The sequence below is a fragment of the Schistocerca nitens genome, chromosome 5 (genome assembly GCF_023898315.1).
Source record: "Schistocerca nitens isolate TAMUIC-IGC-003100 chromosome 5, iqSchNite1.1, whole genome shotgun sequence".
Taxonomy (NCBI): Eukaryota; Metazoa; Arthropoda; class Insecta; order Orthoptera; family Acrididae; genus Schistocerca; species Schistocerca nitens.
In genome coordinates this window covers 80612097-80634915 of record NC_064618.1, presented here as the reverse complement: position 1 = coordinate 80634915, position 22819 = coordinate 80612097, and positions in this window count along the sequence as shown.

Sequence of the window (22819 nt, the reverse complement as noted above, 5' to 3'; positions counted from 1 at the left end):
AGCTGAGTACGTAAAGTGCTGTCTGTGGATTTCGTAAGTATATTGATTCCCTTCAAGGTGAAAGAAGAATTGTGGTTTGTGTAATTTACGTGGTCCTGAAATATTATTGTGGTAGTCAAATACGAGCAGTTTTTCAGCAAATGGAGAATGGAACGGAAATATGGATCCTTTTTGTAATCTTGATTGATGTTGAGCCAAAGCCTGAAAAATTATTCTGCGTGAATACTTGTCCTAGAAAAGCGACGTTTATGTGTTTTGTATTTTGCTGATGCTGTGAGCATTGCAGCTTACTGTTTTCGCTGGTGCGGGATGCACTGCAGCCTATAGGATTTGTACTGAGGAAATTTCCCTCTTGAAGGTAGAGGATGATTAAATAATTTTGATTATGGGAACGAAGGAAAGCTTGGTTTAAGGTAATAAGGATGAAGCAAAACATTGCCATTTATACTTCAGGAGGATTCGGATCTTTTGTGTCTGTTGTAAGTTCAATATGTTAAGATGATACTGTTTTACAGAATAAAGGTGACCACAATTTTGCCATTCATGAGAAATGAATCCAGAATAACCACCACAGGAGAAATAACTGATTTGAAGGCGAAAGGTAACGTAAAGAAGGAACGAAATCGAAGCAAAATGGGTAAGAAAATGTAATATAACCTGTATAATTAAAATATTTTACCTTCTCAGAGCCATCTGTGTGATTAATTCTTGTAATAACGTAATTTTAGATGAAATTTTCTTACTGTGTTATGTGTGAAGATATAAGTATGATAAATGTATAATTGCGAGTCTCTTTTCAGGTGTGCGAACTGGTATAAATGTTTTTGCGTGTAAATAACCATTGTTCTTTTTACTGTGTATGTTTAAGGAAAGTTTCTCCATATTTATCATGTGACAAGACGTAGGCAGCGAGCGTAAAGAAGAGGACAAATTAGAACATTGCTGTAGTGGTGTATACACGGTGTTGGAAGTAGCATTGAAGTAGCTTGTTGGATTAATTAGTAGTGGATAGAAGTAGAATTTAGAGTAATGCATGTTTACGGGTAGTTAGTTTGTAGAATAGACAACAGGTGTGCATGTGTGTGTGTAAATAACATGTGAACCCCATGCTCTCCTAACCTATACTTGCGCAAGACATAACCCTATTCATTTTAGTGAATTAATTAGTAGCATTTGATTTATTAAAACGTAAGTGAACCACATTAGTGATGTGGATTTAAATATGATATTGTCAGTTCATTTAATTTTAATTTTTTTACATTGTCAAGTCATTTCACTTTTATCTTTTTATATTGTCAAGTCATTTAACTTTTAATTTTATATTGTCGATTCATCTCACTTTGTTCTTAAAAATTGTGAAAGACAATACTAAGTGGTATTATGTATGACATTGTGTAATCACATAAGGATGATAAAAAAATTTCTGTGAATGCAGTTGAGAACGTGAAAGCGAACCGGCAAAACTCTTAAGAGACAGCGGGAGCAGCCAGCTAGTTGTAAACTGGCGGGTTTCCCAGCAGGACACGCTGTCAGCCAGGCCACTTCGGGAGCGCGGCCGACAACAAAAGACCCTACGCCGCAAACACTTTCCCGTATACCTGCAGCTAATGGGCGGCCGCCCGCGCGACCCTAGCTGAAGGGAATGACCTGAGATCGGCGAGCGGTCCACCGCGCGGAAATCCATCTCCTGGCAACGCACGCGACCGTGACGAGACGGCCGCGGAGAAACAACACAAGGGGCGTGGAACCTTTTGACAGGTACTGTCCAAAGAAACTTGCAGACGTCAACGACGCCTATCGACATTTCCTGACGGATGCCTACTGTCAAGCGACAGTAATTCATGGTTAGATGTTCTCTGGTCGCTAAGGGTGACACGAAGAAGAGCCATTGAAGTGTCATCCTTGCCCAGGAATATCAACCTGGCATGTCAATCGAGGATACTGCACGAATTTGACAATACAAACAGGGAACAAAATCGAGATGTTCGTGACACAAGAGAAACTTCATGAGAGGGCAGAGACGGCGGGATCGCACGCAACAGATGGACAAAAATCCCTACTGACAGCTGCGGCGACGAACCCCCTCCCCCTCCCCTTATATTGTGCCACGGAACAGTGGAACTAGTGAGTGTATCAGTGAACAGTGATTATACGGTTCTTAGTTCAATGCATATACGTGTGTTTCTGTCACAGAAACTTTGACTCGTGTGTTTTGCAGGGACTCGATTTATTGGTCTTTATTAAACTTTGACTCTTGTATTTTGCAGGTGTTCTATATTTTTTTAAAAACTTTGACTATTGTAGTTTGCAGGTGTTTTATTTATTGGTGTTTTGTTTGAGATGTTGACTATTGTACTGTCTTATTGATCAATGTTTGTTCTTGTGTTAGGTATTAGATTTGTGATATTTTGTTTTGTAAATTCATTGCTGTGGCACTGCTTCCTTTATCAGTCAGATAGCTTTTCATTCTCATTGGACTGTGATCGATTAGCCTTTGCATGGGGCATATTTATTGTAAGGAACCCCTTAAGGGTAACAATCACACAATTATTGTAGTTTCAGTATAATGACACAGTGCTCATTGTTTGCTAGCTAATTGAAATATAGTAGAGTGATTAAATTAGTGCCACATAGTTATTTTAATTCTACAAATTATTAGTTTTATAAGATATAGAATTTTTTTGCGATAACCACTTTGTAAAACATGTTTTTTCTCTTATATTTTTTTTGCTTTTGCGGATTGTGCATTCTAATGTTCTGCTTTATGATACTGATGTTATTTGATGTTCTTTGTTTTAATTGCTGTGGCACCTTTGCTTGTTAATAAACAGTCATAAATTTGCCTGTGATCAGTTGGCTCTTGCAAGGAGCAAATACTGGTGAACTCCATAAGGGTAACAACCAGAAATTGTTTTCATATCAATGACACAGGAACCATTGTTTTTACTTGCTGACCGATTTAGGTCTACACGACCTTTTAAATAGGTGTCACAGATTGTGTGTTTTTATTTTTCTCTCTTTGAAATTGGTAGATTGTAAAGATGTTTGAAATTATTGTTTTTTAGCAAGTAGCTGGTGACCTTTTGCCTTTTTTCTTTACACTTTTGGTTTAAGTAGGGTGTGAGAAGCCTGCTTGGGAATGTCCTAGCATGGCCAGAAAATTCCCTGCACAGTCTTTTCCCGGAGCGTTGGGGTTATGAAAGGTCTCTGTTGGATTCCTTTCATGTTTAATTTCTCAAATTTGTTGTCTTTTAAGGAATAAATTCCTCTTCTAAATTTACTGTGGCGTTTCTGACTATCTGGGAGGAGACTGAGTAGTGGAACGTGTTACTTTTACACGTAAACAAGAACGATCTCTCACACTACTACACTTTAAAGCACAGTTTATATGTAATTCTTATATGTAATTCATGTCACACAGTCTCATACGGAACCTACATCCGCTTTCTTTTATATACTGTGTATGATAAGATACTGTCATCCCCCTTCCCTTCTGTGTGAGAGGATGAATGATCAAATGTGTTTGTAGCTGCATGCTTGAGGGTAGCAGACAAGGCTGTCTGCTAGAGAACAGTAGGACCAACGTTGAAACAGGTAGCTACGGTTCCTAAAAGCAGAGAGGTTTCCATTCTTAGTATGGTCCGGTCCGTCCCCTGTCATGTTGGTATAGGAAGCTGCCCCTCTGGCGCCTTCCGTTGGTCTTTGTGAGCGACTCTCAGGAGCACGCTGGGTAGTTCAGTGGGAGTCTGGCAGCCGGAGAGTAGGCAGTTGGAGTCCAGTAGTAGCGCAGGGCAGTCCAGCAGTTGCAGTCTGGCGGTGCGAGCGTCTGAAGTGGTAAGATCTCCGGCCAAGCGCGTGTCTGTTAAGTCCATAGGACAATGGATTTGTTAAGTTCAGGTTAACTGAGAATTTAATCATTTTATTTCGGGTTAGCTTTAAAATAGCTAAGGTTATCTTTAATTGCAGCGGAGTGTAATTCTCGTGTCCAGTTCAGATTAATTGGCGGTAGTTGCTTTGTTATTACTTTGTGAGTAAAGTGGAACCACGTGTTGGTCAGTAACTCTAAGTAAGATCAATCTTAAAGGCAAATGCTTGTGTGTTTATAACGTATCGTCTTGAAAAGATTTTGAATATACCAACTTTTCTTTATGTTCAACCCACGTGGCGTGTACTTTGTGAGACCAGTACCACGTGCTTATATAACTGTTTGACCCATCAGGTTAGTAGTAAGACGTTAGTAACCAGTTCGAGGTTTTTCTTTTGTAATTTGCTTTTCGATCGAATGTATTTTTATTATCTAAATTATTGTGGAGTTATACGCTTTCTGTAAACCAAGTTGACCACGTGGAGCATGTGGTGTAATCACCAAAGTAGCCATCAGCTATTCTTCTTGGGAAGATTTCACAAAGATTTAATGTGAATTTAGTATACCAGTGTGTGGTAATTACATGACGGACAGGATTGTGCTTCGAACGGAAATTCTTTGGGCAAAAATTTGAATCTGTTTGTAGTGATTAACTTTCTGTTGCATGTGTTTCAATGTTCTTTGTGTGTTGTTTTATGAATGCAGTGTTGTATCCAGTCTGCCAATCTTGGCTCCATATTTTATGTGTTCCGTAATATTCCAATCTCACAGTCTCACAATCGTAAATAAGGCACCAGCTCAGTTATAACTCACGTATAATATGCTGAAATTTCAATGAACAATCTTTAAAATAAATTTGCAAATATAAACTGATTTCTTTCTTTTTATTTAAATTCTCCTTTTATATAGATATATTACCGGTTGTTGTATGACTGTAAAAGATTATAATCAATGTTAGTCTGATTGGTAAGGTGGTAAACCTAGACTAGTTACCTGCTGAAACAGTGGCTCAGTAAACGCTCGGTTAACCTCCCAAGACAGCTCACAGTTTTAAACCGCTTTCATGGTCTAATTAGCACCCGATTTCAGCATACCAAATTCAAGTCACAATCTTACGCTATTCAGCAAAGCAAATTAGAGTTATACAATCTTTCAAACTGACATGTGATAACATTTTCACGCAATTTCGGTGCATAGATCCTGAGAAATCAGTACCCAGCACAACCACCTCCGGCCGTAATAAAGGCCTTGATACGCCTGGGCATTGAGTGAAACAGAGCTTGGATGGCGTTTACAGGTACAGCTGCCCATGCAGCCTCAACACGATACCACAGTTCAACAAGAGTAGTGACTGGCATATTGTGACGAGCCAGTTGCTCGGCCACCATTGACCAGACGTTTCCAATTGGTGAGAGATCTGGAGAATGTGCTGGCCAGGGAAGCTGTCGAACATTTGCTGTATCCAGAAAGGCCCGTACAGGACCTGCAACATGCGGTCGTGCATTATCCTGCTGAAATGTAGGGTTTCGCAGGGATCAAATGAGGGGTAGACTAGTGACCCTAAGAAGAGTTCTTTGGATTCTTTCCCTACAAGAGACGTTATCGCCTGGAAGACATTCAACATTATTCATCAGTCCAACAGTTCTTATGGAGGCAGTTATCTTTCTAGTGATGAACCTTTAGTTTTAAGAAGTCGTGTATGTCGGAAAATTGAAAGTTCTGAACATGTATATGTATGGTGTAAAAGTGGTGGTACTCTGGGTAATGACTGTACTGTTCAAGGAGATATTATGTTTTATTATTGTAATGTTTGATTTTTGAATAAACTAGAACTACTTAAACCTAACTAACTTAAGAACATCACACACATCCATGCCTGAGGCAGGATTCCAACCTGCGACCGTAGCGGTAGCGCGGTTCCAGACTGAAGCGCTTAGAACCGCTCGGCCACACCGGCCGGCTGAGGGGTAGAGCCACGGGTCGTAACACATCTGAAATGGAACGTCCACTGTTCAAAGTGCCGTCAATGCGAACAAGAGGTGACCGAGACGTCTCCAAACACGGATGCGACCATCATGATTGTGTAAACTGAACCTGGATTCATCCGAAAAAATGACGTTTTGCCATTCGTGCACCCAGGTTCGTCGTTGAGTACACCATCGCAGGCGCTCGTGTCTGTGATGCAGCGTCAAGGGTAACCGCAGCCATGGTCTCCGAGCTGATAGTCCATGCTGCTGCAAACGTCGTCGAACTGTTCGTGCAGATGGTTGTTGTCTTGCAAATGTCCCCATCTGTTGACTCAGGGATCGAGACGTGGATGCACGATCCGTTACAGCCATGCGGATAAGATGCCTGTTATCTCGACTGCTAGTGATACGAGGCCGTTGGGATCCAGCACGGCGTTCCGTATTACCCTCCTGAACCCACCGGCTCAATATTCTGCTAACAGCCATTGGATCTCGACAAACGCGAGCAGCAACGTCGCGATACGATAAACCGCAATCGCGATACGCTCCACTCCGACCTTTATCAAAGTCGGAATCGTGACGGTACGCATTTCTCCCGCTTACAAGAGGCATCACAACAACGTTTCACCATGCAACGCCGGTCAACTGCTGTTTGTGTATGAGAAATTGGTTGGGAACTTTCCTCATGTCAGCACGTTGTAGGTGTCGCCACCGGCGCCAACCTTGTGTGAATGCTCTGAAAAGCTAATCATTTGCATATCACAGCACCTTCTTCCTGTCAGTTAAATTTCGCGTCTGTAGCACGTCATCTTCGTGGTGTAGCAATTTCAATGGCGAGTAGTTTAACTATAGTGATGTCACGTTGCGTGTTGCTATCACACAGAATGTATCTGATGCACGCATTCGGGCTGCTATTCTATAACTGCCAGACTCTGATTTAAAAACAGTTCTATCTATTGTGGAATCTCAAACAATTGTGGATTCTACTGAGGCTGATTTTGAGACTCCATGCATTTCAGGTATCCACACTGCATCACACACTCTGTCTCTAATAGACAATAGTGTTTAAGTGTTTCAAAAGAAAGCTCAGACGAACAGTAGAAGCAAAAACTTTAGCCTCTTGGTACACAGCGTGTGCTACAAAACCCTACGAGGAAATCATGTCCTCAGTGCTTTTCGGGGAATAATCGGAGAGACTGTGTGGTCGCAATGCAAATTGCTTTCAGTGTGGGCGTGAGGGTTACATTCAGTCAGTGTGTTTACGCGGAGAACAAGGCCAGGGCAACAGCAGCCATCGTGCGTCATACCATCATACCGTGCGAGTGCATACCAACAGGACGTGACATTCACTCAGGCTCGATCCGATCGTCTCACTTCTGCATTGCGGAAATCTTTCACTGCAAAACACATGCAGGCGAACAAACCTTTTGTTCATTCATGAGTGGAAAGAAAAGAAAAATACGTTATGGTTAGACACTCGTGCTTCTGTTTCCCTGATAAACATTTATGACGGAATTGGTACGCTATCGCTACAGGAGCCAACTTCTATTTTGTCTGCCTCCAACTGACATGACATTCCAGTCCTTGTAGTGTGTAGTTTGTCAGCAACACAAAGTGTGTTTCATTTCATGTACTCCACACTAAAAACAGTGCAGACATTCTTGTGATAGATTTGTCTCATTTGTTCAACCATTGCATTCAAAACAATGTGTTACTAATCAGTGTTTCTGTGCCTCACATTAATGTTTCTAACTTGTGTAGTAAGTACAAAAACCTATTTAAATCAGGTATAGGAGAAGCTGAAGACTTTAAACCACAGTGGCGATATTTTTGTGCACGGCCTTTAAGCACTACGCGAGAAAGTTGCTCAGTAATTGCAAAGATGAGAAGACAATGGGTTATCCAACACATCTCTGCTACCCAATGGCCATCGCGCTCGGTCATTCCGAAGATGCCTTCAGTGGCTTACGTTTGTGTGCTGACTTTAAGGTAACAGTAACCCCACAGGCTGTTGTGAATTCTGTTGCTCTTCCACTCTGGGACAGACCAGGGAAGGACAGATACTTCTCAAAAATACATTTGTGACAGGCGTATGTACTGCTAACGTTGGACGAGGCGTACAAGCAATACTTTATGACAAACGCTCGCTTAGGTTTGTTCCAATTTCAAAGACAACCGATGGAAAGTATTTCAGCTCGTACATTTTTTCAGTGGTTCCTGGAACAGTTAATAGCAAAATTACCTTTGTACAATCTGTTAGATTGGTGCATAAGTTCGTAGCGTTTTTTCATAAGTTCAACAGAAACACATAACACAGATTTAGCGATCAATAATTTCTTCTTCTGCACTATTTACAACAGTCTCCCAACGCCGGGGTAAATTCTCGACTCCCCGACTGTAAAAATCATGTGGCTAAGCCATGTCTCCGCAATATCCTTTCTTTCAGGAGTGCTAGTTCTGCAAGGTTCGCAGGAGAGCTTCTGTAAAATTTGGAAGGTAGGAGACGAGGTACTGGCAGAAGTAAAGCTGTGAGTACCGGGCGTGAGTCGTGCTTCGGTAGCTCAGTTGGTAGAGCACTTGCCCGAGAAAGGCAAAGGTCCCGAGTTCGAATCTTGGTCGGGCACACAGTTTTAATCTGTCAGGAAGTTTCAAAATCATGTGGTTTTCAGGAGACGAATTCGACGAGTCATGTTCAGAATGCATTTTCCTCCGGAAAGGAAGTTCTTTGAAGGTTGTTCGGTAGAGAGCAGAAAAGATGAAGTTCAGGTGCGTAAGGTGGTTGTGGAGTCACTTCCCAAACCAACCCCAGTATAGTATTTTTTGTCAGTGTAGCAGACTGCGGGCGGGCGTTATCTGAAGTAGCATCACTTTAGCAATCTTCCTCGTCTTTGTTCTTGGACTGCGTCTGCAAGACTTCTCACTTGACAACAAATGCCAGCAGCGACGCTTACACCACACCGTCGCTGTTCCACCAGATGCATAACAACTTATGTGGACACGTGAGCAGGGGGGCCCCCAAAAACCGTTATCCAAGATGGCGGGAATGACGTATCCAAGATGGCGTCTGCGACGTCATCTGTTGACGTCATCCAAGGTGGCCGATTTTGGCAGGAAGTTTGAATTTTGGCGGGAAGATTGGTCAATTGGGCTACCTCCACTAACCTAACCCCTCCTCCCCTCCCATCCCCCGGAAAATGTCGGGAAGTTCAAATACCAACAGGATAATGTATGAAATTGTGAGCTGTGAGGACGGGGCGTGAGTCTTGCTTGGGTAGCTGAGTTGGTAGAGCACCTGGCCACAGAAAGTAAAGGTCCTGAGTTCGAGTCTCGGCCCTGCACACTGTTTTGGTCTGCCAAGAAGTTTCATATGAGCGCACACTCCGCTTTAGAGTGAAAATTTCATTATAGGATAACGTATCATACCAAGGTTGTCTCTACTAACCCAAGAAAATCGCGGGAAGATAGGTCACTTGGTCTACCTCTGCTAACCTAAGTCACCCGACCGCCACCCCTTACTAGGAACTGGCTCCAAGTTTGAATTTTTGCAGTAAAGCTAGGTCACTTCGGTTTTCGCTACCAGCCTAACAAAATTACGGGAAACAAAGCTCACCTCCACTAACCTAAGTCACCCGGCCGCCACCTCTTCCTAGGGATTGGTGGAAAATGGACTCAGCCTACACTGGGTTGCTGGAGAAAGGAGTGTGCTTTATTTATTTTGGAGCAATTGGGATGGAATATATTTATCACAGTGATACAGAACACACGCTCTGATATGCCACACAGCTAACAGACCTGCAAACTACTCCTAAATAACTCATGTTTAATGCTCTACACACACACCTGCTAATTGTAAACTGTCAAAATAATGCATTGCACAGCCTGCAGACATGCAAACCACTCGAAAATAATGCAATACATTTACGTCCAGAGAGCCAAACAACTCTTAAATTGTCAAAATAATGATCCATCTAAAAGACTCTGCAAACATGCTTGCTTATTGCCAACTTACAAAATCATGCAACAGTCTTTATTTAAACTATTAGAGACAGCACCACCGTCCAGTGTGTCCGCCAGGAGGTCCGCACTCCAAGTGAGCTAGTACACAGAACCACCAGCAGAGGGTAGTGTTGTGCAAGATGGCAGCCATGATGTCAGCTGATGATGCAAGTACAGTTATCCAAGATGGCGGCAACCAGTGTGTTAACCATGAGGTCTAGACCTAGTACACAGTGCCACCACCAGAGAGTGCTGTCATCCGTTCAGTGACGTAATCCAAGATGGTGGTGGGAAATCCAGAAAAACGACTCTGCCTGTGCTGGGTATAAGTTTTTATTTTTCAGACAGTCTCTCCACCACGAGATCTAGAGTCCCACTGACCTAGTACACAACACTGTCACCAGATGGTGCTGTCATCCCTCCTGTAACGTAATCGAAGATGGTGGGGGAAAATGGCGTGAAAATGACTCAGCTTGCACTGGGTTGCTGGGGAGAGTAAGGAAGGAGAAGACTTTGTTTGTCCTCCTGAAAAGCATAAAATACAGTATTCAACTCGTGTGTGTCACTGCTATCTTAATAGGCATACAATATAATACTGCCACGACTGAAAAAAATTGACTGCCTCCCTGATTCCCTTCGTTTCGATGTCAACGTTTTCCCGGATTCCACTTGTTGCCGCATACTTGTTCCCATATACAATTTGTTCAGCGTGAACCAGAAGATACCCAAGTACTTCTTCAGTTTCCCCGAATTTCGTTGTATATTCGATCAATTAATACCTATTCCCACTGATTAAATAAATATATTTACAATCTTAAATTTCTGTTTGTGTTTTTATTTCTCTAGACAAAAGTCACATACATTAACATACATAAACGTGTACTAGGGTGTACTAACGTGCACTTACATGTACTAACGTGCACTAACGAATCATAAGATATGCAAGTACTTTCTCAGTTTCCCCCCATTTCGGTGTATATTGGGTCAATTTATACACTCCTGGAAATTGACATAAGAACACCGTGAATTCATTGTCCCAGGAAGGGGAAACTTTATTGACACATTCCTGGGGTCAGATACATCACATGATCACACTGACAGAACCACAGGCACATAGACACAGGCAACAGAGCATGCACAATGTCGGCACTAGTACAGTGTATATCCACCTTTCGCAGCAATGCAGGCTGCTATTCTCCCATGGAGACGATCGTAGAGATGCTGGATGTAGTCCTGTGGAACAGCTTGCCATGCCATTTCCACCTGGCGCCTCAGTTGGACCAGCGTTCGTGCTGGACGTGCAGACCGCGTGAGACGACGCTTCATCCAGTCCCAAACATGCTCAAGGGGGGACAGATCCGGAGATCTTGCTGGCCAGGGTAGTTGACTTACACCTTCTAGAGCACGTTGGGTGGCACGGGATACATGCGGACGTGCATTGTCCTGTTGGAACAGCAAGTTCCCTTGCCGGTCTAGGAATGGTAGAACGATGGGTTCGATGACGGTTTGGATGTACCGTGCACTATTCAGTGTCCCCTCGACGATCACCAGTGGTGTACGGCCAGTGTAGGAGATCGCTCCCCACACCATGATGCCGGGTGTTGGCCCTGTGTGCCTCGGTCGTATGCAGTCCTGATTGTGGCGCTCACCTGCACGGCGCCAAACACGCATACGACCATCATTGGCACCAAGGCAGAAGCGACTTTCATCGCTGAAGACGACACGTCTCCATTCGTCCCTCCATTCACGCCTGTCGCGACACCACTGGAGGCGGGCTGCACGATGTTGGGGCGTGAGCGGAAGACGGCCTAACGGTGTGCGGGACCGTAGCCCAGCTTCATGGAGACGGTTGCGAATGGTCCTCGCCGATACCCCAGGAGCAACAGTGTCCCTAATTTGCTGGGAAGTGGCGGTGCGGTCCCCTACGGCACTGTGTAGGATCCTACGGTCTTGGCGTGCATCCGTGCGTCGCTGCGGTCCGGTCCTAGGTCGACGGGCACGTGCACCTTCCGCCGACCACTGGCGACAACATCGATGTACTGTGGAGACCTCACGCCCCACGTGTTGAGCAATTCGGCGGCACGTCCACCCGGCCTCCCGCATGCCCACTATACGCCCTCGCTCAAAGTCCGTCAACTGCACATACGGTTCACGTCCACGCTGTCGCGGCATGCTACCAGTGTTAAAGACTGCGATGGAGCTCCGTATGCCACGGCAAACTGGCTGACACTGACGGCGGCGTTGCACAAATGCTGCGCAGCTAGCGCCATTCGAAGGCCAACACCGCGGTTCCTGGTGTGTCCGCTGTGCCGTGCGTGTGATCATTGCTTGTACAGCCCTCTCGCAGTGTCCGGAGCAAGTATGGTGGGTCTGACACACCGGTGTCAATGTGTTCTTTTTTCCATTTCCAGGAGTGTACATATTCCCTCATCATTTTTCGCAATTCTATCCATTTTATGTCAGATCTATCCACGCGATAATGACATAACCTCTCGTTCTGTGTTCTAAAATTGCTTGTAAATTTAGCACAGCTACCAACACCTAGTCGAAATGCACTGATAGGGAGGCGTAATATAGCACTGTACTCGACTGTTTCCAGTTACCTTCACATTCAGAGAGCATTTGCTCTGTTTTCTGTATGTCTGTGTACTTGCACGCCTCTCGGACGCGTTTATGCCAAGGGGAAACGATCCCGAATTTGTAGAACAGTTCTGAGAGTGACTTCGGCCCCGCTGACGTGCTGTGGGCACCTGTCACACACAGATGCCCTAGTGCTGAGAGGAGTATATATACGGTACTGTCCGTCTTGGCGGTATATGTACGAATGATGTAACAGGGATGATTTTGTATGGCGGAGGATATGAATTGCATGTTTACTACATCGACATGGTACGCTGTGATGTACTGCTGGGTTGATGACCGATTTCGCGAACTAATATTCAAGCTCCTGTCCGTGGTGGGAGAGCAGTGTAAATGAATAAGAGTCTTTCCGTACTTATGGCACTTTCTGAGGTTTAGTTATCGTTGCTGTATGTTGATCAGTGTAAAATAGTTTATTGCCACTGAAAGTCTCGTCTGTAGAAGGAAAAGAAAAGGCTGATGGTGCTTCGATACCAATGGCGACAGTAATTCAGCAGATAAATTCAATGAGAGTCAATCATAAAGCTCGATTCATTCACATCCTTTGTGCTGGGAGGAGGGAATGTTTGTGTATGCTGAAAGCAGGAAGGGTAACACATGATGGACTGGGTATCACGTTATGTCCACGAGGAAGACTGCATTCGACGTTATTTTCGTAAACAGGTTCTGTTAGTACAAGATTTTCCGTTCATACAAGCTGAGACATCAAGAAAGCGAACTTTAACTATTTCTGGGACACTATACAATTCCCGAGAGGTCGAATTGGCTGTTATATTTTACAAAGCCATGTGACATAAGAATAAATTTGAGAACCTTTTAAATGGCAAGTCGCCACCGTTTCCTTGCGAGGCGTCTGTCACGCCGGGGGCCTGTACGCACGGCTGGACGCAGCTCTTATGTTCTGTTATGGGGGAAAGCAGTCTGTGCTATTCTGTCATCAGTGGTAAAGACAAGAGCTGCCCGGAGGTGTCTAGTATATGAGCCCAGCGTGAGCGCACTTTGGAGTTTTGTAACATCAGTACAACAGTGACTGTATACTCGAAATTAGAGGCAATTTTCATCTGCGTCCAGCGGCGCGGCTAGCCACTGTGCGCGCCCCTGGAGCATCAGCACCAGTAGGTGAACACATATTTTGATAGGAATTTCTCAGGTGTCAAGTATGAAAGGGATGTCGCCACATCGTATCTGATGGCACCTGTGTGTGGTTTGACAGCTGACGGCTGCGTCACTTCACAGGGATTGCTGCTAACCTCCTGTGCAGCCCAGTGGGCAGGGTATGTGGGGCGTTGATTGTGTGTCTGTTGCATTATTTTGCGGTCAGGCCTACAGACTGTGTTATGTGTATTTGGACAGTTTACGAGTTGATTTCGTGTCTGCAGTTGTGCCAGTCTACAGTTTGTAGCCGCACTGTGGTCAGCCAGCGCCGTTTTTAGTCATTGTCTTCAGCTCAGTCATTGCTGCCATCAAGTCTTTGTAGCTCTGTTCTGAGTTAGTCTTCAAATACACCGGATACGACATTCAGTATAACGCGAGATTAATTCGTCTCTGCAAGATTTGTGACTTGTAAATTATGTATTTCTACAGATGTGTAGTCTAGTCGTGACTTGTATAATTGTCAACCAACTGATCATGGACTCCAGCAAAGTTAAGTAACAAATACTTTCTTATTTTGTACTCCTGCTAATTAACTGTGTTTTCCTGTTGTAGCTGCCAAGCTGATGATGGCGTCCTCTTGGGTAAAATATTCCGGAGGTAAAATAGTCCCCCATTCGGATCTCCGGGCGGGGACTGCTCAAGAGGACGTCGTTATCAGGAGAAAGAAAACTGGCGTTCTACGGATCGGAGCGTGGAATGTCAGATCACTTAATCTGGCAGGTAGGTTAGAAAATTTAAAAAGAGAAATGGATAGGTTAAAGTTAGATATAGTGGGAATTAGTGAAGTTCGGCGGCAGGAGGAACAAGACTTTTGGTCAGGTGATTACAGGGTTATAAATACAAAATCAAATAGGGGTAATGCAGGAGTAGGTTTAATAATGAATAAAAGAATAGGAGTGCGGGTTAGCTACTACAAACAGCATAGTGAACGCATTATTGTGGCCAAGATAGACACGAAGCCCATGCCTACTACAGTAGTACAAGTTTATATGCCAACTAGCTCTGCAGATGATGAAGAAATAGATGAAATGTATGACGAGATAAAAGAAATTATTCAGGTAGTGAAGGGAGACGAAAATTTAATAGTCATGGGCGACTGGAATTCTTCAGTAGGAAAAGGGAGAGAAGGAAACATAGTAGGTGAATATGGATTGGGGGGAAGGAATGAAAGAGGAAGCCGCCTTGTAGAATTTTGCACAGAGCATAACTTAATCATAGCTAACACTTGGTTCAAGAATCATGAAAGGAGGCTGTATACATGGAAGAAGCCTGGAGATACTGACAGGTTTCAGATAGATTATATAATGGTAAGACAGAGATTTAGGAACCAGGTTTTAAATTGTAAGACATTTCCAGGGGCAGATGTGGATTCTGACCACAATCTATTGGTTATGAACTGCAGATTGAAACTGAAGAAACTGCAAAAAAGTGGGAATTTAAGGAGATGGGATCTGGATAAACTGAAAGAACCAGAGGTTGTAGAGAGTTTCAGGGAGAGCATAAGGGGACAATTGACAGGAATGGGGGAAAGAAATACAGTAGAAGAAGAATGGGTAGCTCTGAGGGATGAAGTGGTGAAGGCAGCAGACGATCAAGTAGGTAAAAAGACGAGGGCTAATAGAAATCCTTGGGTAACAGAAGAAATATTGAATTTAATTGATGAAAGGAGAAAATATAAAAATGCAGTAAATGAAGCAGGCAAAAAGGAATACAAACGTCTCAAAAATGAAATCGACAGGAAGTGCAAAATGGCTAAGCAGGGATGGCTAGAGGACAAATGTAAGGATGTAGAGGCTTGTCTCACTAGGGGTAAGATAGATACTGCCTACAGGAAAATTAGAGAGACCTTTGGAGAGAAGAGAACCACTTGTATGAATATCAAGAGCTCAGATGGAAACCCAGTTCTAAGCAAAGAAGGGAAGGCAGAAAGGTGGAAGGAGTATATAGAGGGTTTATACAAGGGAGATGTACTTGAGGAAAATATTATGGAAATGGAAGAGGATGTAAATGAAGATGAAATGGGAGATAAGATACTGCGTGAAGAGTTTGACAGAGCACTGAAAGACCTGAGTCGAAACAAGGCCCCGGGAGTAGACAACATTCCATTAGAACTACTGATGGCCTCGGGAGAGCCAGTCCTGACAAAACTCTACCATCTGGTGAGCAAGATGTATGAGACAGGCGAAATACCCTCAGACTTCAAGAAGAATATAATAATTCCAATCCCAAAGAAAGCAGGTGTTGACAGATGTGAAAATTACCGAACTATCAGTTTAATAAATCACAGCTGCAAAATACTGACGCGAATTCTTTACAGACGAATGGCAAAACTGGTAGAAGCCGACCTCGGGGATGATCAGTTTGGATTCCGTAGAAATGTTGGAACACGCGAGGCAATACTGACCTTACGACTTATCTTGGAAGAAAGATTAAGAAAAGGCAAACCTACGTTTCTGGCATTTGTAGACTTAGAGAAAGCTTTTGACAATGTTGACTGGAATACTCTCTTTCAAATTCTGAAGGTGGCAGGGGTAAAATACAGGGAACGAAGGGCTATTTACAATTTGTACAGAAACCAGATGGCAGTTATTAGAGTCGAGGGGCATGAAAGGGAAGCTGTGGTTGGGAAGGGAGTGAGACAGGGTTGTAGCCTCTCCCCGATGTTATTCAATCTGTATATTGAGCAAGCAGTAAAGGAAACAAAAGAAAAATTCGGAGTAGGTATTAAAATTCATGGAGAAGAAGTAAAAACTTTGAGGTTCGCCGATGACATTGTAATTCTGTCAGAGACAGCAAAGGACTTGGAAGAGCAGTTGAACGGAATGGACAGTGTCTTGAAAGGAGGATATAAGATGAACATCAACAAAAGCAAAACGAGGATAATGGAATGTAGTCAAATTAAGTCGGGTGATGCTGAGGGAATTAGATTAGGAAATGAGACACTTAAAGTAGTAAAGGAGTTTTGCTATTTAGGGAGTAAAATAACCGATGATGGTCGAAGTAGAGAGGATATAAAATGTAGACTGGCAATGGCAAGGAAAGCGTTTCTGAAGAAGAGAAATTTGTTAACATCGAGTATAGATTTAGGTGTCAGGAAGTCGTTTCTGAAAGTATTTGTATGGAGTGTAGCCATGTATGGAAGTGAAACATGGACGATAACCAGTTTGGACAAGAATCGAATAGAAGCTTTCGAAATGTGGTGCTACAGAAGAATGCTGAAGATAAGGTGGGTAGATCACGTAACTAATGAGGAGGTATTGAATAGGATTGGGGAGAAGAGAAGTTTGTGGCACAACTTGACTAGAAGAAGGGATCGGTTGGTAGGACATGTTTTGAGGCATCAAGGGATCACAAATTTAGCATTGGAGGGCAGCGTGGAGGGTAAAAATCGTAGAGGGAGACCAAGAGATCAATACACTAAGCAGATTCAGAAGGATGTAGGTTGCAGTAGGTACTGGGAGATGAAGAAGCTTGCACAGGATAGAGTAGCATGGAGAGCTGCATCAAACCAGTCTCAGGACTGAAGACCACAACAACAACAGCTGCCAAGCAGTCTTGGAATAGTAGAATCCATGTTTCCACCTCCTTGACTATCTCATACTTACCATCTCATGATGATGGACTTGATTATGGTGGAAGATCGAGAGCCATCAATAAATATACTCCATCCCTAAATAAATTGTTCCAAAACAAATGGAGTGGACTCCTTCCTTACTCCCCCCCCCCCCCCCAGCAGCTCAGCACAGGCTGGTCATTTTCCATTTTCCCCCACCATCTTGGATTATGTCACAGAAGGGATGACAGAACCATCTGCTGACAGTATTGTGTACTAGGTCAGTTGGACTCTAGATCTCGTGGTGGAGAGACTGTCTGAAAAATAAAAACTTATATCCGGCACAGGCAGAGTCGTTTTTCCGGATTTCCCACCACCATCTTGGATTACATCACTGAACGGACGACAGCACTCTCTGGTGGTGGCACTGTGTACTAGGTCTAGACCTCATGGTTAACGGAGAATGCTAAGTTCACCGGACTTGGATACGATGTGACGTCATTATGACGTATACACGCTACATCGAAAACGATAGAAACCGTATATCGACTATTCGACTTTTGTGAACTTTCGAGAGATTGTGACAGGGTAGCGCTGTGCGCTGCGCCATTCGTTTAAATGTGTTTTGCGTTCCTTGCGTTTAAATCGTTTATTGTACTGTGTTTGTGTCCTGTGCGTTGTTTTTCGTTTGCTCGTCTCTAATTATGTGTTCAGCATTCGACAGACTAATGAGAGAAAAGCTTACCACCATGGAATGCTTTGACACTATCATACCACCATGAAATGCTTTGACACTGCATTCAATCATTTCATACGTCAATCAGTACTAGACACTAATCTTTGGTTAATATTACATTGAGAAATCCACTTCCCCTCGTATTTCATCTCCGGTCGACGATTTTTCTTCAACAATGCCTCATATTTTTCTTTTTAAGTTCGAAATTCAATCATTCTACACATCAGTCATTACTGGACACTAAGGTACCTGTCTCTGCGGTCCGAGTGTAAAATTACTTGGAATTATGGTTGATAAAAGACTATCTTGGGCTGGACATATAAATTACTTAGCTAACAAACTTGCACGAGGTCTCTTTCAGCTATATAAATGAAGAAAAAAAAGTCAGCAAGAGTATGCTGCTACAATCTAATATGTACTGACAAGACCCACTGTATGAAACCATACTAAAATGTTGATAATAAATAAATATTATTTTCGGCGTAAGCATTCAATACAACAATCACACAATCTAATCTGGTCGGGACATAAGAAGACTTCACTTTTTTATGTGGTGTTTTCAAGGCCACGGTCAGGAATATTTCTATTAATATCCAGCTCTTTTATTTTGGTGAAATACGTATACGCTACCACACTGAGCTGCTTTCAGAATCGCACGTGTCAAAACAAGCCACTGGCTGACGACAGTTTAGAATCTCGAACGTTCGTAAAAGTCGATAGGTGTGTTAATCGACTAAAGCGTATATACGTCATAATGACGTCACATCATATCTAGGTTGGGTGAACTTAGCATCCTCCATGGTTAACACACTGTTTGCCGCAATCTTGGATAACTGTACTTGCATCATCAGCTGACATCATGGCTGCCATCTTGCACAACACTACCCTCTGCTGGTGGTTCTGTGTACTAGCTCACTTGGAGTGCGGACCTCCTGGCGGACACACTGGACGGTGGTGCTGTCTCTAATAGTTTAAATAAAGACTGTTGCATGATTTTGTAAGTTGGCAATAAGCAAGCATGTTTGCAGAGTCTTTTAGATGGATCATTATTTTGACAATTTAAGAGTTGTTTGGCTCTCTGGACGTAAATGTATTGCATTATTTTCGAGTGGTTTGCATGTCTGCAGGCTGTGCAATGCATTATTTTGACAGTTTACAATTAGCAGGTGTGTGTGTAGAGCATTAAACATGAGTTATTTAGGAGTAGTTTGCAGGTCTGTTAGCTGTGTGGCATATCAGAGCGTGTGTTCTGTATCACTGTGATAAATATATTCCATCCCAATTGCTCCAAAATAAATAAAGCACACTCCTTTCTCCAGTGTAGGCTGAGTCCATTTTCCACCAATCCCTAGGAAGAGGTGGCGGCCGGGTGACTTAGGTTAGTGGAGGTGAGCTTTGTTTCCCGTAATTTTGTTAGGCTGGTAGCGAAAACCGAAGTGACCTATCTTTACTACAAAAATTCCATCTTGGAGCCAGTTCCTAGGAAGAGGTTGCGGTCAGGTGACTTAGGTTAGCGGAGGTAGGCCAAGTGACCTATCTTCCCGCAATTTTCTTAGATTAGTAGAGACAACCTTGGTGTGATGCATTATCCTGTTGGATTAAACTTACCGCCATTTTCCGGGGGGGGGGGGGGAGTGGAGGAGGGGTTAGGTTAGTGGAGGTAGCCCAACTGACCAATCTTCCCGCCAAAATCCAGCGTCTTGGGTGACGTCAACAGATGACGTCACAGACGCCATCTCGGATGCGTCGTCGCCGCCATCTTGGATAATAGTAGTTGGGGTGCCGTCTCCCTTGTCCCCCTACTTGCGTGCAGGTCTTTGTACCGGGATTTGCTGCTTCGTTTCGCTCAACCATACCTTTCTTTTCCTTATCTTGGCATAAAGACACTGAAACGTCCCCTTAGAAAAATTACAAATGACTGCTTAAACTGACACAATATTTTTAGCGCAACGCAATCTGATTTTCAATAATCCCTATAAAAGAATGGCTCTGACTAACAATAACCTATACCTTTCATGAATCACTTACCTCACAAAAATCTTCGTTACTCAAACTACTGCAATACAGCGAGCACCACTACTGCCAGCTAAATAAAAGATTCTAACTACTGAAGGCACTAACTACTGGTAGGCACAGTTAGCAAATGAAAGATTTTGATAGAGAACAAACAATGTATTTACCTTAATAGTGTTCAAAAGTCATAGTATATATCAGTTCATGACATCCAGTCTTACAAATTTACCGTCTCTGATGGACACACGTCCAGATCATCCGTTCTCAAAACTCCGCCATCTCTCTCCCCACATCCACCACTGCTAGCGGCTCACCTCCAACTGCGCAACACTACGCGCTGTTAACAGCCAACTGCCCAACACTACAATAGCAAATTCCAACAATGGCACCCAGCCACAGACTGCACACAGCACAGCCAGTGATTTTCATACAGAGCGCTACCTGGCGATGGCGTTACCAATATAAGAACCTAAACAGGCTACTTACAACACCATTTCTCGCCACCAGGAGCGATACAAATGGTTCAAATGGCTCTGAGCACTATGGGACTTAACATCTGAGGTCATCAGTCCCTAGACTTGGAACTACTTAAAACTAACTAACCTAAGGACAACACACACATCCATGCCCGAGGCAGGATTCGAATCTGCGAGTGTAGCAGCAGATCGGTTCCGGACTGATGCGCCTAGCACCGCTCGGCCACAGCGGCCGGTAGAGGCAGCGATACAGTTGTAGGTGTTGTTCACGAGCCAATTGACGACGAGCAAGCAGAGATGCAAATATTGCCACCCGCTGATATTTTTGATTTTGGCTTAGAGCGTGCGGTATCAATACACTGGATTTTTGAACCTTCCCAACTGCATGCAAATTTCGCACTATGAGACTTAACATCTGAGGTCATCAGTCCCCTAGAACTTAGAACTACTTAAACCTAACTAACCGAAGGACGTCACACACATCCATGCCCGAGGCAGGATCCGAGCTTGCGACCGTAGCGGTCACGCGGTTCCAGATTGATGCGCCTAGAACCGCTCGGCCACACCGGCCAGATCGCGCGATCTACGAGGTGCGGCTAGAAAAAAACCGGACTGATGCTGGAAAAAAGATTTATTTACAATTATTTACAATTCCATGTTATCTCCTTCAATGTACTCTCCTCCTCGGTCTCTACACCGCTCCATACGAATTTTCCACTGTTCATAGCAATGCTGCAGATCATTTTCGGTAAGTCCATACATTAATTCCGTCGCTTTTTCTTTTACTGCTTCAACAGTCTCAAATCTAGTTCCTTTCAAAGCTGACTTGACTTTAGGGAAAAGAAAAAAGTCACAGGGGGCCAAATCAGGTGAGTAGGGTGGATGATCTAAGATGGGAATGTTGTGTTTTGCCAAAAACGTCTTCACTGACAACGCACTGTGAGCTAGGGCATTGTCTTGGTGAAGGATCCATGACTTTTTTCTCCACAAATCGTTCCGTTTTCTCCGTACTCGCTCACGTAGGGTAGCCAGGACGCTAATGTAGTAATGCTGATTCACTGTTTGTCCCTCTGGTACCCAATCAATGTGCACAATCCCTTTGATGTCAAAAAAAAAACAATCATCATTGCCTTGAATTTCGATTTTGACATTCGTGCTTTTTTTTGTCGTGGAGAACCAGGAGTTTTCCAATGCATCGATTGGCGTTTAGTTTCGGGATCGTAAGTAAAAAACCACGATTCATCGCAAGTAATAACATTTTGTAAGAAGGTGGGATCACTTTCAATGTTTTCCAGGATGTCAGAACAAATCATTCTTCGGCGTTCCTTCTGTTCAATTGTGAGACACTTTGGAACCATTTTTGAACACACTTTGTTCATGTTGAAACTTTCATGAAGAATCTGCCTAACACTTTCCTTGTCAACTCCTGTTAACTCAGACACTGCTCTGATTGTTAAACGGCGATCTTGTCGAACAAGTTTACCGATTTTTTCAATGTTTGCATCAGTTTTTGCTGACAATGGTCTGCCAGTGCGAGTGTCATCACTGGTGTCTTCGCGGCCATCTTTAAATCGTTTAAACCACTCAAACACTTGTGTTCGCGATAAACAATTATCGCCGTACACTTGTTGTAACATTACAAACGTTTCACTTGCAGATTTTCCTAGTTTGAAACAAAATTTGATGTTAACACGCTGTTCTTTCTGTACACTCAACATTTTCCGACGCACAGACACAACGTCAACTACTTAAAACAGACGCCACGGGCAGACTGAGTGCAGGAGGCAGATGAAACTCGAGCAGTAGGCGGAGCGAGAGTCACGTGACAGGCCACGCGACTTTCAGCCTTATTGCATTCGTTTTATTGTTTCACCAGTACTAGTCCGGTTTTTTTCTAGCCACACCTCGTACATCTAGATAAATACTCCGGAAGGCACTGTACGGTGCGTGGCGAAGGATACCCTGTACCACTAATAATCATTTCCTTTCCTATTCCACTCGCAAATAGAGCGAGGGAAAAACTACTTCCTATGTGCCCTAATTTCTCGTATTTTATCTTCGTGGTCCTTAACGCGCAATGTCTGTTCGCGGCAGTAGAATCCTTTGGCAGTCAGCTTCAAATGCCGGTTATCTAAATTTTCTTAATAGTGTTTCTCGAAGAGACCGCGGCCTTCCCTCCAGTGATTCCCTTTTCAGTTCCCAAAGCATCCCCGTAACACTTGTTGTTCCAATCTACTGGTAACAAATCTAGCAGCCCTCGTCTGAGTTTCTTCGATGTCTTCCTTCAATCCGACCTGGTACGTATCCCAAGCACTCGAGCAGTACTCAAGAATAGGTCACACCAGCGTCCTATATGCGGTCTCCTTTACAGGTGAACCACTCTTTCCTAAAATTCTCCCAATAAACCGAAGCCGACGA